Raw genomic sequence first — 14,388 nt, 5'->3', positions numbered from 1 at the left:
TAGGGTTGCCAGGTGTCCAGTGTTGGCGGGCAAACCCCTGGTAATTTGCCCCTCTGCCCGCCGACCACCTGAGGGTTGGTGGGCAAACATGTGCGTACTCGCCAACACACCCACGCGGCAATGCCGCCTTGCGAGGAGCCTTAAGCCACTCAAACTACAAAAGCTTCTGCTGGAGGAGAAGGGGGACCTGGCAGCCCTACTTAGAGTCCAATTGCCAAAGTGGCCATTTTCTCCTGGGGAACTGATCTCTATCAGCTGGAGGTAGGGTTGCCAACTGCCAGGTAGTAGCAGGAGATCTTCTAATTCAACTGATCTCCAGCCGATAGAGATCAGACCACCTGGAGAAAAATGGCTGCTATGGCAATTGAACTCTATGGCATTGAAGTCCCTCCCCTCCCCAAACCCCGCCCTCCTCAGGCTCCACCCCAAAAATCTCCCACTGGTGGCAAAGAGGGACCTGGCAACCCTAGCTGGAGATCAGTTGTAATAGCAGGAGATCTCCAGCTAGTGTGAGGAGTATAGGATTTTAATTGAATTAATTTTAGCATATTAATTATTCACAAGAAATATAAAAGGCCATTTTACTAGTACCTGGAACGCACAGTAAGCAAAATATGCTTAGCTATTAAGGCATACAAAAGTGTAGTGAGATGGTTCCTTTTCCTTTTGCACACCCATGGCATTGTATTTGTGGATTTCTTTTTCATTTGAGCAAATGTTCTGTGGCTGCGGATGAACAGATGGAGGACCGTCTGGCAGTTTTTTAAAGATTGTCTAGGCGTTACGTGGCTCATCCCCACTGAAAGCAGTGGAATTTTTTCCTGGCAGCCAACTTGTTCCATTGATTAGAATAAGACCCACCTAGCCACAATTAACGTCAGTTGGATAGCTGCCTATGTTTTGACCAGCCCGGGCCTAAATGCGCTGACTCAGATGTAAGTTTTGCTCAATCCATTAGAAGCTACTTCCTAGAAAAGATTACAACTTGCTGACTCTTTTTGGGGAGGAGGCAGAAAATGTGCTAAACCTTTGGGGGTGGAGCCTGAGGAGGGCAGGGTTTGGAGAGGGGAGGGACTTCAATGCCATAGAGTCCACCTTCCAAAGCAGCCATTTTCTCCAGGTGAACTGATCTCTGTCACCTGGCGATCCGTTGCAATAGTGGGAGATATCCAGCCACCACCTGGAGGCTGGCATCCCTCACTGGAAAAGACAATCATGCTAGGAAAAGTTGAAGGCAGCAGGAAAAGAGGAAGACCCAACATGGAATGGACTTAGGGTTGCCAACCTCCAGGAGGTACTAACACAAACAATCACCTATGCTGAGATAGTATAAGCTAGAAATAAACAGCAGCACGGGGGCTCTTAAATTAGTAGTACCATATATTGTGAAAGAAATATATATGACTAATATAATAACAACCAAGACTGAATGTCCAAGGTAGGTATATTACAAGCATACACCAGGTAAGATTCCCAAATCACAAATGTTACAAATTATACATAAATGAAGAAGGTTACTTCACCTGAGAGATTGAAATAAACAATACAGGTTGCTTCACCAAAGAAAAAATGACAATACAGGTTGCTTCACCAAGGGAGAACAATAGTAATATGGGGTTAAAAAACCTTACAAAGGGAGAACAATAGTAATATGGGGTTAAAAAACCTTACAAAGGGAGAACAATAGTAATATGGGGTTAAAAAACCTTACAAGGTTTTTTAACCCCATATTACTATTGTTCTCCCTTGGTGAAGCAACCTGTATTGTCATTTTTTCTTTGGTGAAGCAACCTGTATTGTTTATTTCAATCTCTCAGGTGAAGTAACCTTCTTCATTTATGTATAATTTGTAACATTTGTGATTTGGGAATCTTACCTGGTGTATGCTTGTAATATACCTACCTTGGACATTCAGTCTTGGTTGTTATTATATTAGTCATATATATTTCTTTCACAATATATGGTACTACTAATTTAAGAGCCCCCGTGCTGCTGTTTATTTCTAACCTCCAGGAGGTGGCTGGAGCTCTCCCACTATTACAATGGATCTCCAGCCATTAGAGATCAGTCCACCTGGAGAAAAGATCAGTCCACTCTGGCAATTGGACTCTATGGCATTGAAGCCCCCCTTTCCAAAACCCACCCTCCTCAGGCTCCGCCCCCAAAATCTTCAGGTATTTCCCAACCCGGACCTGGCAACCCTAAATGGACTTAAATGCACACAATTGTAGATGCCTCTTGAAAGCTGACAGCCAGGGAAACATCACAAAATTGTGACAGGACTCTTTTGCAGCCCAGGACAAGCAAATTGGCGTGGGCTTATTTGGAACCTTAACGTGACGGCCTGATAAAGGAAGGGAGGGCATTGGCAGAAATTTCAGTATAGAAACAGGCCTACGTACAATGCAGAACGAGATCACGGCGATAACTTTCCCACTTGTGAGCTTCTTTAAAATGTATTAGTGTGATATGGGGAAGAGTGAAGATTTAAGAAGCCACTTGAATTGCTAGAATTGGCATTGGGGTAGTGCACAAACACATGGTTTCTTTAAATGAAACAAAATCCTCTGGGCAAGATGAATTGCATCCAAGGATACTCAAAGAACTTGCAGGTGTAATTTCTGAGCCTCTGTCCATTATTTTTTAAAAGTCTTGGCAAACAGGTGAGGCGCCAGAAGATTGGAGATGGGCAAATGTTGTCCTCATCTTCAAGAAGGGGGAAAAGGAGGATCCGGGTAACTACCAACCCATCAGCTTGACTTCTATACCGGGAAATGTTTTCGAGCGAATCATCAAACAGTCAGTCCTTGAGCATTTAGAAAGGATGGATCTGATCACTAAGAGCCAGCATGGTTTCTCAAGAACAAGCTTATCTCTGTGTTTTTTTTCCCCTGGAGCAACAATCTTACATCTGCTGAACGGGCTGATAAATCAGCTCTCACTCGAACCAGAGATTAACCTTGGCCTGCCCATTAATTGGTGGGCCGGCCGAGGTCCAGTGACAGACGATTCCCCCCACCCCACTTTATTAGCTTTCTCTTGGGCATGCCAAAAATTTAAAAATAACAAAAACTGATAAAGATAACGCGCAAGCTATAAATGACAGCTTTCAGACAAAACCAGACCAAATCCTTTAAGCTGTTATTTGCATTCTCGTCATAGCTGTTAAATATTACTGCCCTCGCTTTAACCCTTCCTTGCCCTGTCGTGTGAAAAGCGCCCAACCGCACATTTTAATTACTTTTATATAATGCTTTTCTCCTCCGCGGAAACTCAAAGTGGCTTACATCGTCATTTCCCCCCTTCTCCACACTGTCTTCATAACAATAAGCTACTAGGGTTGCCAGCCCCCAGGTGGCACCTGGAGATCTGAGCTTGCCTGTCAAGCAGTTAATTGCCCACTTGGTTCTAGTGATTTAGGCGGGATCCAGACATGCATAACTTGAGAGGGGCTGCTGCTCAGGGGTACAGCATCTTCTTGGCATGCAGAAGGTCCCAGGTTCAATCCCTGGCATCTCCCGTCAAAGGGACTAGGCAAGTAGGTGATGGGAAAGACCTCTGCCTGAGACCCTGGAGAGGTGCTGCTTCTCTGAGTAGACAGTACTGACTTTGATGGACCAAGGGTCTGATTCGCTAGAAGGCAGCGTCATGTGTTCATGTATCTCCTGCTATTACTGTTGATCTCCAGATGACCAAGATCAGTTCCCCACAACAAACCCCTGCTGATTTCAAAGCCAAGGCGGTGTCCTTTGGGTGAAAGCTATATTAGTAAAGCAGACTGGTCACAATGTGCTATTGCAGCTCAAAAAGATACCCCATCACTTGCAATGTGCAGTGTGCGCAATCGGAGGTGCTGTGCGCTGTTTAATGCCTTAGTGTTCATGCATTTTTAATGTGTGTGCATTAGAGACAAGGGCGATCCACCCCTCACTTTCCCAGATATCCTGGGCAGGGAGCTACATCTTAGAGAAAGATAGCTCTACCTAAGATAGAATCGCCAACTTCCAGGTGGCACCTGGAGATCTCCCGCTATTACAATTGATCTCCAGGCTACCAAGATCAGTTCCCCTGGAGAAAATGGCTGCTTGGACGATGGACTCTATAGCAGGGGTGTCAAACTCAATTGTTACAAGGGCCAGATATGACATAAATATCACTCGGTCATGCCGGGCCATGCCTTGCCACCCCAGTTCAAGAGTGGGGAGGGGGGGGTGACTACCTTGGTTGACACGTGGGCCGGATAAGAGCTCTCAAGGGGTCAGATCTGGCCCCCTGGCCTTATGTTTGACACCCCTGGGTTAGGCATCTCAAGTCACCCTGTGTATTTCATGGTAGGCCAGGAAATGGAACTCATTTCTCCATGTCCAACACCTCCTTTTATCTGTTACATCACACTGGCTCTATGGGTTAAAATGTTAGGCATATTCCAGGAAGTCACAACAGCTCAGCCAGTGGCTTTTCCGGAAAGGTGGTGTTTAGTTCCAGGTGTCTGTGACAACGTAGCAATTCAGCTATGGGGAGGGGCCGTGGCTCAGTGGTAGAGCATCTGCTTGGCACGCAGAAGGTCCCAGGTTCAATCCCCGGCATCTCCAGTTAAAGATGCTAGGCAAGTAGCTGATGTGAAAGACCTCTACCTGAGAAGCTGGAGAGCTGCTACCGGTCTGAGTAGACAAGACTGACTTTGATGGACCAAGGGCTAGATTCAGTATAAGGCAGCTTCATGTGTTCATGTGTTCAGCCAATGGCAAAGAAGGGCTCTTAGGCAGGCCGTTCACTTCCAGCAGGCTGGCACACTCCATTTTAACCATTTTTTAAGTTCCCTTCGACAATTTTTTTTTTTTTGGGGGGGGACGACAAATTAGAACATTAGCATAGCAAATTTGACGGTACATGCGTAGGCTTCAATTTGGCATCTTATTTGTTTCTTCTCAGCTCTGCTAAATGCCCTAAGAGCCTGTGGTTTTGCCTTTGCTGTCAGTATAGGGATAATTTATTTTTTTTATCTCAGATGTAGAGATGGATGTTGTTTTCTGCACTCACCAGTCCAATTAAGGACAATTAGGAGCCCTTTGAAGAAGGCTGTTTGCGTTGCCGACATTCATGCTTCCCCGAACCGGTTCATCTGGAAGGCCCCAGTACACCGGTTGGCTTTCAAGGTGCTTGGCACAGCTGGGGAACAGCTGCTTTGCTTTCCCATCCAGCGCAGACCGTCCACCTCAGCGGCATTCTGATCCCAAGCGCTCACTCGGCCGGCGTTCAACGGGAGTGTTTTTCAGATCCCTCTCCTTGTCTTTTGTCAGCGTTTGTGGTTTTACGATCATATTTTCCCGTTTGCGGGAGAGGGGGCGGAAGGAAAGAAGGTGTCCCCCCCCTTTCTCCTGCTGTCATGGGAAAAGAGCGACTCAAGCACCAGGGGAAAAGGTGACAGCAACCGACGTGGCGAGGGGCGACCTCTGCCAAGAGCTGAAGGGCTGGAGGCCAAATCATAAACCACACAGCCTGGGCCTGACTGCTGTTTTCCATACAAACACACAGTGCCTACTTCAAGCACATGTGTATGCCCGGACTAGGGTTGCCAACCTCCAGGTACTGCAATCAAACAACACTCGAGTGCCGAACTAGTAGTTAAACAATCACAAAAGCACTACTGGCAGAAAAAAGCACAAAGTTGATATGCCAAGTGAATGCATTTCAAAACTTGTAACAAAGATGTCACACAAGTAGACAAGCATACAATAACCAGAGCATTCCAGCCACAGTTACAAAAGTGCAAGGTGCAAGTTCTATTCAACAGGTAAAGTTCATCCATATAAGTGTCACTTAAGTACAATTCATATAGTTTCTTTTGATATCAATTAAATGCATAGTCCATAGTTGCCAATATTATGGGTATCCGGTAAGTGACTCAGCAAGCCATCCACTGACATAGGAGGTTATACACATGAGTGTGGAACAAATGTTCCCTGAAATATTATCATAGACTTGCCTTTATTGAAGAAGCTGCTGCGAAATGGGACAACTTATCGGATACCCATAATATTGGCAACTATGGACTATGCATTTAATTGATAATTGTGCCTTGTACTTTTGTAACTATGGCTGGAATGATCTGGTTATTGTATGCTTGTCTACTTGTGTGACATCTTTGTTACAAGTTTTGAAATACATTCACCTGGCATATCAACTTCGTGCTTTTTTCTGCCAGTAGTGCTTTTGTGATTGTTTAACCTCCAGGTACTAGCTGGAGTAGGGTTGCCAGGTCCCTCTTCGCCACCGCCGGGAGGTTTTTGGGGCAGAGCCTGAGGAGGGCGGGGTTTGGGGAGGGGAGGGACTTCAATGCCATAGCGGAAGGCACATCCACGTGCAAACCGTGTCTCCCCAGCTGCTAGTGGGGTGTGTTACACTCAGGCCCCTGCTGCAAACGTCATTTGAACCTCACCCCGTTTCTTGCTTTCGTTAAGTATTTCCGGGAAAGCCTCTGTGCCCGGGCTCCAGCTGGATGTCAAGAACAATGTCTGTTCACAGAGGGATTTGGTGTTGCAAGTGGGGTGCAGCGGAAATAAAATAATGATAATGAAAAATCCCAGGCTTTGTGTGTGTGAATCCCATGGCTGGTAAACACGCCCAGCCCAGCCCAGAATCCTGGCTTGGCAGAAGCGTGGCTTTTCCCAGTGCAGCTGGCATGCATTGTGCAAAGCAGGGCATGCCAATGCTGCTCTGACTTCTCTTCTGCACCACACATTGGCAAGTTCATCAACCAAATCCTGGGCTCGAACCAGCCAGCTGCAAGCCCCCCTCCCCACCTGTCTGGAAGGTCACCTTGACCTGAGCTGCGTGGGGGAAAGCACTCCAAAATCCTGGAGGGAGGAGAAAGAGAGAGGTAGGATGCCATCGAGAAAGCGCAAAGGGCGGTCATGGTTTTGGGGGGGCTGTAAGGTAGGGTTGCCAGCTCCAGGTTGGGAAATACCTGGAGGTTTGGGGGGTGGAGCCTGAGGAGGGCGGGGCTTGGGGAGGGGAGGGACTTCAGTGGGATATAATGCCATAGAGTCCACCTTCCAAAGTGGCCATTTTCTCCAGGGGAACTGATCTCTGTCGCCTGGAGGTCACTTGTAATAGCAGGAGATCTCCAGCTCGTACCTGGAGGTTGGCAACCCTAGGTATAGGGTGGCTGCTTAAGTTGGTGGTTAGTGTTACCAGTTCTGGGTTGGGAAATTCCTGGAGATTTTATTTTGGGGGGGGGGGAGCCTGGGGAGGATGGGATTTGGGGAGGGGACGAAGCTCCATAGGGTATAATGCCATGGAGTCCACCTTCCAAAGTGGCCATTTTCTTCAGGGGAACTGATCTCTGTCGCCTGGAGATCAGATGTAATCCCTGGAGATCTCAAGCCACCCCCTTGAGGTTGGCAACCCGAGGCAGATGCCTGTTTCCAGATATGTGTATAAAGAACAGCTGGAGGCAGCTGTGAATATAGGATACACTCTGCTGTTTCCATGTACAAATCTGTGATGATGTTTTGAGGATGGAAGAGCCCTCTTCCTTTGTGTGTGACTGAGTTGAGCATTCAGATAACTTTGCCAATCTCCAGGTGGTGGCTGGAGATCTCCTAGGGTTACAACTGATCTCCAGGCGACAGAGATCAGTTCACCTGGAGAAAGTGGCCGAATTGGAAGGTGGAATCTATAGCATTATACCCTGCTGAGGTCCTGCTGAGTGGTGGAGCCTGGGGAGGGGGGACCTCAGCAATTTCCTGTAACTTGTGAACAGGGCTTGTGCTTTGGATTACCAACCTCCTGGAGGCACCTGGAGATCTCCCGCTATTATGATTGATCTCCAGACAACCAAGATCGGTTCCCCTGGAGGAAATGGCTGCTTTGGAGGGTGGACTCTATGGCATTATACCCCGTTGAGGTCCCTCCCCAAACCTCAACTTTTCCAGGCTCCACCCCAAAAATATCGATCTGACCCCGATCCAGTTCTGTATAGCACTTGGGAACAATGTGGGCTAGGACTTAATCATTCTTTCAGAGATATTCCACCAGGCTTACAACTGAAGACAGCTGCTAGGGTTGTCAGGTCCCTCTTCGCCACCAGCAGGAGGTTTTTGGGCTGTGGCTCAGTGGTAGAGCATCTGCTTAGCATGCAGAAGGTCCCAGATTCAATCCCCGGCATCTCCAGTCAAAAGGACCAGGCAAGTAAGTGATGTGAAAGACCCCTGCCTGCAGCCTGAGACCCTGGAGAGCCGCTGCCGGACTGAGTAGACAATACTAACTTTGATGGACCAAGGGTATGATTCAGTATACGGCAGCTTCATGTGGTCATGTGTTCCAATCCCCCAAGGATTTCCCAATCTGGAGCTGGCCACTTGTGCTGGATGTCTTGATACACGGTGGGAACGTAGAGCCACCCTGTGTACTCCACAGCATGGGAAGAGTCAGTCTAAGCCACCTTGCAAGGTTGCTGTGAGCATAAAATGCATACTACCCTGAGCTTGCAGGAGGAAAGTCTGGCCCGAATGTAATGTTAAAAACGAGCCAATAAATCAGTATGTGACCTTATTTTAGCCTTTGTCGCCCTCGGAAAGTCCCTGATGCTCACCTTATGTCCTGATTGCTCGTAACTGTGACTGACTTCTAGAAACTTTTGTGGTATTTGCAGAACCGATGTCCGCGCCCGTGGTGACTTCCTAAGCGGCCAGTTCCGCACGCACAGCCAGACGCAGATCTGAGCACTTCTGGGCCAAAGCTGATTGTTAACTTAAAAACCAGTTTAAAACAAAAAGAAACCGATGTCTTCAGAAACCAGATACAGATAGCGAGAAGGACTTAAAGTTCAATGCGATGTGGAGATGGGAAATGTGCAATGTGGGTCTAGGAATCTACATATGTGCAGATGTTTGTTTGGTGAAGCATGCAGTCTTCCCTCAAGTACAGATAGGGTGGCCAGGTCCCTCTTCGCCACCGGCGGGAGGTTTTTGGGGCGGAGCCTGAGAAGGGCAGGGTTTGGGGAGAGGCTTCAATGCCATAGAGTCCAATCGCCAAAGCCGCCATTTCCTCCAGGGGAACTGATTGCTATCGGCTGGAGATCAGTTGTAATAGCAGGAGATCTCCAGCTAATACCTGGAGGTTAGCAACCCTAAATACAGAATATGATACCTGCTGCCCAGTTGTTATTTCTGGACCTTATGTCTGGCAGAAGCTAAGCAACTTTCAAGTCCCCCTGGAGAAAGTTTTGGCTAAAATGCTGAGAAACTGCTGTATACTTCCACGTGTCCTTGTGTTTCTGTCTGTGAAGGTGGGATAGTCTTTCTACAGAGGTGCGCTGCCTCACGTTGGCCTCCAGGTGGTGTGTTTTAGTCCAGTGAAGGTTCGAGGAATAAAACTCTTGTATGCACATGTTCATGTGTTCATGTGAGTCACAGCTCCCTTCTTCAGACACATGTCAGAAATTCAGCTATGTAAAACTGTAATTTACACAGCACCCAAATACCAGTGTTGTTTTCTTACATGGAATAACAGTTTTAGGTAATGTAATTTAGAACCAGGGTTGAACACATGAACACATGAAGCTGCCTTGTACTGAACCAGGCCCTTGGTCCATCAAAGTCACTATTGTCTACTCAGACTGGCAGCTGCTCTCCAGGGTCTCAGGTAGATGTCTTTCACATCACCTACCTGTCTAGTCCCTTTAACTGGAGATGCCAGGGATTGAACCTGGGTTTTCAAGACAAGAAGAAGAACCAGCAACCCTAGATGATAAGGGTGCAACATTGCCCTGTAAACCTCTTTGTTACCATCATCCCGCTTTTCCTCCTACACCGGCAGTAGGGTTGCCAACCTCAAGGTACTAGCTGGAGATCTTCCACTATTACAGCTAATCTCCAGCCAATAGAGATCAGTTCACCTGGAGAATATGGCCGCTTTGGCAATTGGACTGTATGGCATTGAAGTCCCTCCCCTCCCCAAACCCTGCCCTCCTCAGGCTCCACCCCCAAAAACCTCCTGCCGGTGGCGAAGAGGGACCTGGCAACCCTACCCAGCAGATACTTTATGTTTGCACCTTGCGCTTCTTGTACATGGTTTGAAAACAGTGTGCGGGTGAATGAAAGGCGTGGAAGGTGTCTGTGATACTGTTTGCATCCTTCAAGCCACTGCGGCTGTGATTCTATCTGACCTACATCACACTCTCTGCCCCCTCAAACCCGTTATCTGCCATTTCTTCCCATGCTTTTATAACATCAGCGTGGGGACCATTTTTCCCCCACCTTCCTAAATCCAGGTGCAAAAGGGCAGAGCCAAGGAATACGCCTGGCTTTGTGAATGTGTCCCAGATTACCCAATGAGGGTAGCATGAGAGATGAGACCAAGTCCCATGAGGAAAGGTTGAAGGAGCTGGGTATGTTTAGCCTGGAGAGGAGAAGACTGAGAGGGGATATGATAACCATCTTCAAGTCATATAGAGGAGGGTGCCGAGTTGTTTTCTGTTGCCCCAGAAGGTCGGACCAAAACCAACGGGTTGAAATTAAATCAAAAGATTTTGTGCCTAGACATTAGGAAGAATTTTCTAACAGAGTGGTTCCTCAGTGGAACAGGCTTCCTAGGGAGGTGGTAAGCTCTCCTTCCCTGGAGGTTTTTAAGCAGAGGCTAGATGGCCATCTGTCAGCAATGCTGATTCTATGGCCTTAGGCAGATCATGAGAGGGAGGGCACCTTGGCCATCTTCTGGGCATAGAGTAGGGGTCACTGGGTGTGTGTGTGGGGGAGGTAGCTGTGAAATTCCTGCATTGTGCAGGGGGTTGGACTAGATGACCCTGGGATCCCTTCCGACTCTATGATTCTATGAATTTATAAATAGGAATGCTCAAACACCTGACAGTTGGGCTTATGCCCTGTTCACCAGTAACGATCAAGCAGTCGGTTTTTCAGTAGGGTGCTTGTCTGCTTGTCGACATATTTGTGGCTGGTCAGCAGGTTGCATCAATGGATTCATTCCTAAGAGTACGGGACAGCTTAGCAGGGCTTTTATGCCTAGCAGTCTCACAAAGCCCCAGTAGAGTTCAACCTAGGGTTGCCAACCTCCAGGTACTAGCTGGAGATCTCCCGCTGTTACAACTGATCTCCAGCCGATAGAGATCAGTTCCCCTGGAGAAAATGGCCGCTTTGGCAATTGGACTCTATGGCATTGAAGTCCCTCCCCTCCCCAAACCCCACTCTCCTCAGGCTCTGCCCCAAAAACCTCCTGCTGGTGGCGAAGAGGGACCTGGCAGCCCTTTTTATCATGTATTTCCCCCCACACCCCCGGTGGCTCGCAGCCCAGAGATTGCACAACGGTCCCAACGATTGAGTCACATCCCTATTCCCCCGCTCAAAATAGCCTGCTTGCTTTCGCAATCCCCCTGTTGGCCTGGCAGGGCTCAGTTCTCCACCCTTCCCCCCGGCAACCGCTGCGCATCCCCAGCTGGCGTTCTAAAACGGGACCCCGGGCAGTCCCTCCCTCCAGGGCCTGTTGAAAGAAAAGCCACTTTCTGGTGATTTTCATCGAGAGAAGAGGAACTGGGAACTTTGGAAACTGACACTAGAATAAACTGGTTGGGGTGCCAAAAATAGCCGCCGATGCCCTGGCGAGCGGAGAGGGCGGAGGGCGTCTCTCTTAGGCAACTTCCCTCCTTCTCTTCAAAGCTGGGAGATGGCAGATCTGCAACGGTGATTGTCTTCCCGATAAGCAAGGAGGTGTGCTCCTGCAGAAGATTAGAGAGGGCCAGGTGGACAGCTCCGCCATTTGTTTCCTAGCCTGATTGCTACGCCTTGTACAGTTGCATGGCTAGGGTTGCCAGTAGGGTTAGATTAGAAATGTAAATAAATAATAATAAATAATTATCTGGAATGTCTAAAACCCTGCAACTCCTTGCCAGGCCAGATTTCAGCAAATCATAGAGCTGGAAGGGACCATAAGGGTCATCTAGTCCAACCCCCTGCACAATGCAGAAAATTCACAACTACTTCCCCCCACACCCCCAGTGACTCCTACTCCACACCTAGAAGATGGCAAAAAAAAAATTCCTCCAGGATCCCTGGCCAATCTGGCCTGGAGGAAAATTGCTTCCTGACCCCAAAGTGGCGATCGGTATTAGCCCGGGCATGAAAGAAAGGGCCACAAGAGCCGAACACTGACGTAACCCTTCCTGCCCTCTCTCTCATGATGTGCCTAAGGATTACCCAGTCCCTCTTCGTCACCGGTGGTAGATTTTGAAGTGGAGCCTGAGGAGGGTAGGGTTTGGAGAGGGGAGGAACTTCAATGTCATAGAGTCCAATGGCCAAAGCAGCCATTTTCTCCAGGGGAACGGATCTGTATCGGCTGGAGATCAGCTGTAATAGCAGGAGATCTCCAGCCACTACCTGGAGGTTGGCAACCCTAATTGTGACCTCCGGGTTGGGAAATACCTGGAGATTTGGGGGCGGAGCCTGAGGAGGGCAGGGTTTGGGGAGGGGAGGGACTTCGATGCCATAGAGTCCAATTGCCAAAGCGGCCACTTTCTCCAGGGAACTGCTCTCTATTGCCTAGAGATCAGTTGTAATAGCGGGAGATCTCCAGCCACCACCTGTCTAGGGTTGCCAACCTCCAGATGCTAGTTGGAGATCTCCTGCTTCTTGTGGAATGTCTGCCAGTGGGTGAAATGCTCGGGAGTTCTACCTGAATATAAAGCCGTCGAGCTTAGCTGCCGGAACTCAATCTGAAGAGCCAAGTATCTTGTTCCTGCTTTTGTTACGAGCACTGTTTGCAAGGCCTGGGGCCACAGAGCTGGTGCCAAAAAGCGGCTACACTGAATGAAAACAAGGCTCAGTGGGAAATGAATTTGCTGTGAAACTTGGCAAAAGGAGCTGAGGGATGCCAGCGTAGCAAAGGAGAAATGCTGGGCACTTCTCCAGGTATAACCTCCAGGTACTAGCGGGAGATCTCCCGCTATTACAACTGATCTCCAGCCGACCGAGATCAGATCACCTGGAGAAAAGGGCCGTTTTGGCAATTGGACTCTATGGCATTGAAGTCCCTCCTCTTCCCAAACCCCGCCCTCCATAGACTCCTCCCCAAAAACCTCCCACCAGTGGTGAAGAAGGACCTGGCAGCCCTACTGGGCATTAGTAATTTTTTTAAAAAATCTACCTCGGGGTGGTCTTCAATACATATGTAGCTACCATATGCAAACTGGCTTTCAGGGCTATACCAACTGCCACTCCTCAGCTCGTCCCTCAATATTCATGTATATAGTAAGCCTTCTCATTGGAGTAGGGTTGCCAGGTCCCTCTTCACCACAGGCGGGAGATTTTTGGGGCGGAGCCTGAGGAGGGCAGGGTTTGGGGAGGGTAGGGACTTCAATGCCATAGAGTCCAGTTGCCAAAGCGTCCCTTTTCTCCAGGGGAACTGATCTCTATCGGCGGGAGATCAGTTGTAATAGCAGGAGGTCTCCAGCTAGTGCCTGGAGGTTGGCAACCCTACATTGGAGAGAAACTAGAATGAGTTGCAGAATTCTGAGACACCAGATTCTTTCTGAAATGTCTGCCACCTGATACAAATATGACAGAACATTGTCACCTTAGTATCCAAAATCCTAGTGATGGTGGAAAGTATCATCAAGTCACAGCTGACTTTTGGTGACCCCATAGAGTTTTTAAGGCAAGATGCATCCAGAGATGGATTGCCAATGCCATTGCCTGCCTCCGGGTGGGCTGAGAGAGTTCTGAGAGAACTGTGACTGGCCCAAGGTCACCCAGCAGGCTTCACGTGGAAGAGTGGAGAATCGAACCCGTTTCTCCAGATTAGAGTCCTCCACTCTCTACCACCATGACACACTGGCGCTCTCAGAATCCCGAAATACACCGTTTAATCTCTGTTTTTGGCATTTTTAGTCCATCCTTGTGCCGAAGAGCTTGTGGTACGTGGTTCTCTCTTCCATTTTATCCTCTCAACAAGCCTGTGAGGTCGGTTGGCCAGAGAGGGGAGTGATTGACCTGAGGTCACCCAATGAGCACATGGTAAAACCGTTAAAATCAGCCTTTCCAAAACATACATCATTAAGATGATTTTTAACAGAGAGTTAAAATACCTGCAAAGCATAAAATCAGCAATTTAATGCTTTCAGAGCACAAAGAGACATGCTGATGTCTACACACACACAAACACACACACATACACACACTTCTTCATGGGGTGTTGTTGTTGTTGTGTGTGTGTGTGTGTGAAGTGCCATCATGTTGCTTCTGACTCATGGCGACCCTATGAATCAGTGTCCTCCAAAACGTTCTGTCTTTAACAGCTTTGCTCAGGTCTTGCAAACTGAGGACCGTGGCTTCCTTTAGAGAATCAACCCATCTCTTGTTGGGTCTTCCTCTTTTC

The sequence above is a fragment of the Euleptes europaea genome, chromosome 1, assembly GCF_029931775.1.
Source record: "Euleptes europaea isolate rEulEur1 chromosome 1, rEulEur1.hap1, whole genome shotgun sequence".
NCBI lineage: Eukaryota > Metazoa > Chordata > Lepidosauria > Squamata > Sphaerodactylidae > Euleptes > Euleptes europaea.
This window is presented reverse-complemented; position numbering follows the sequence as displayed.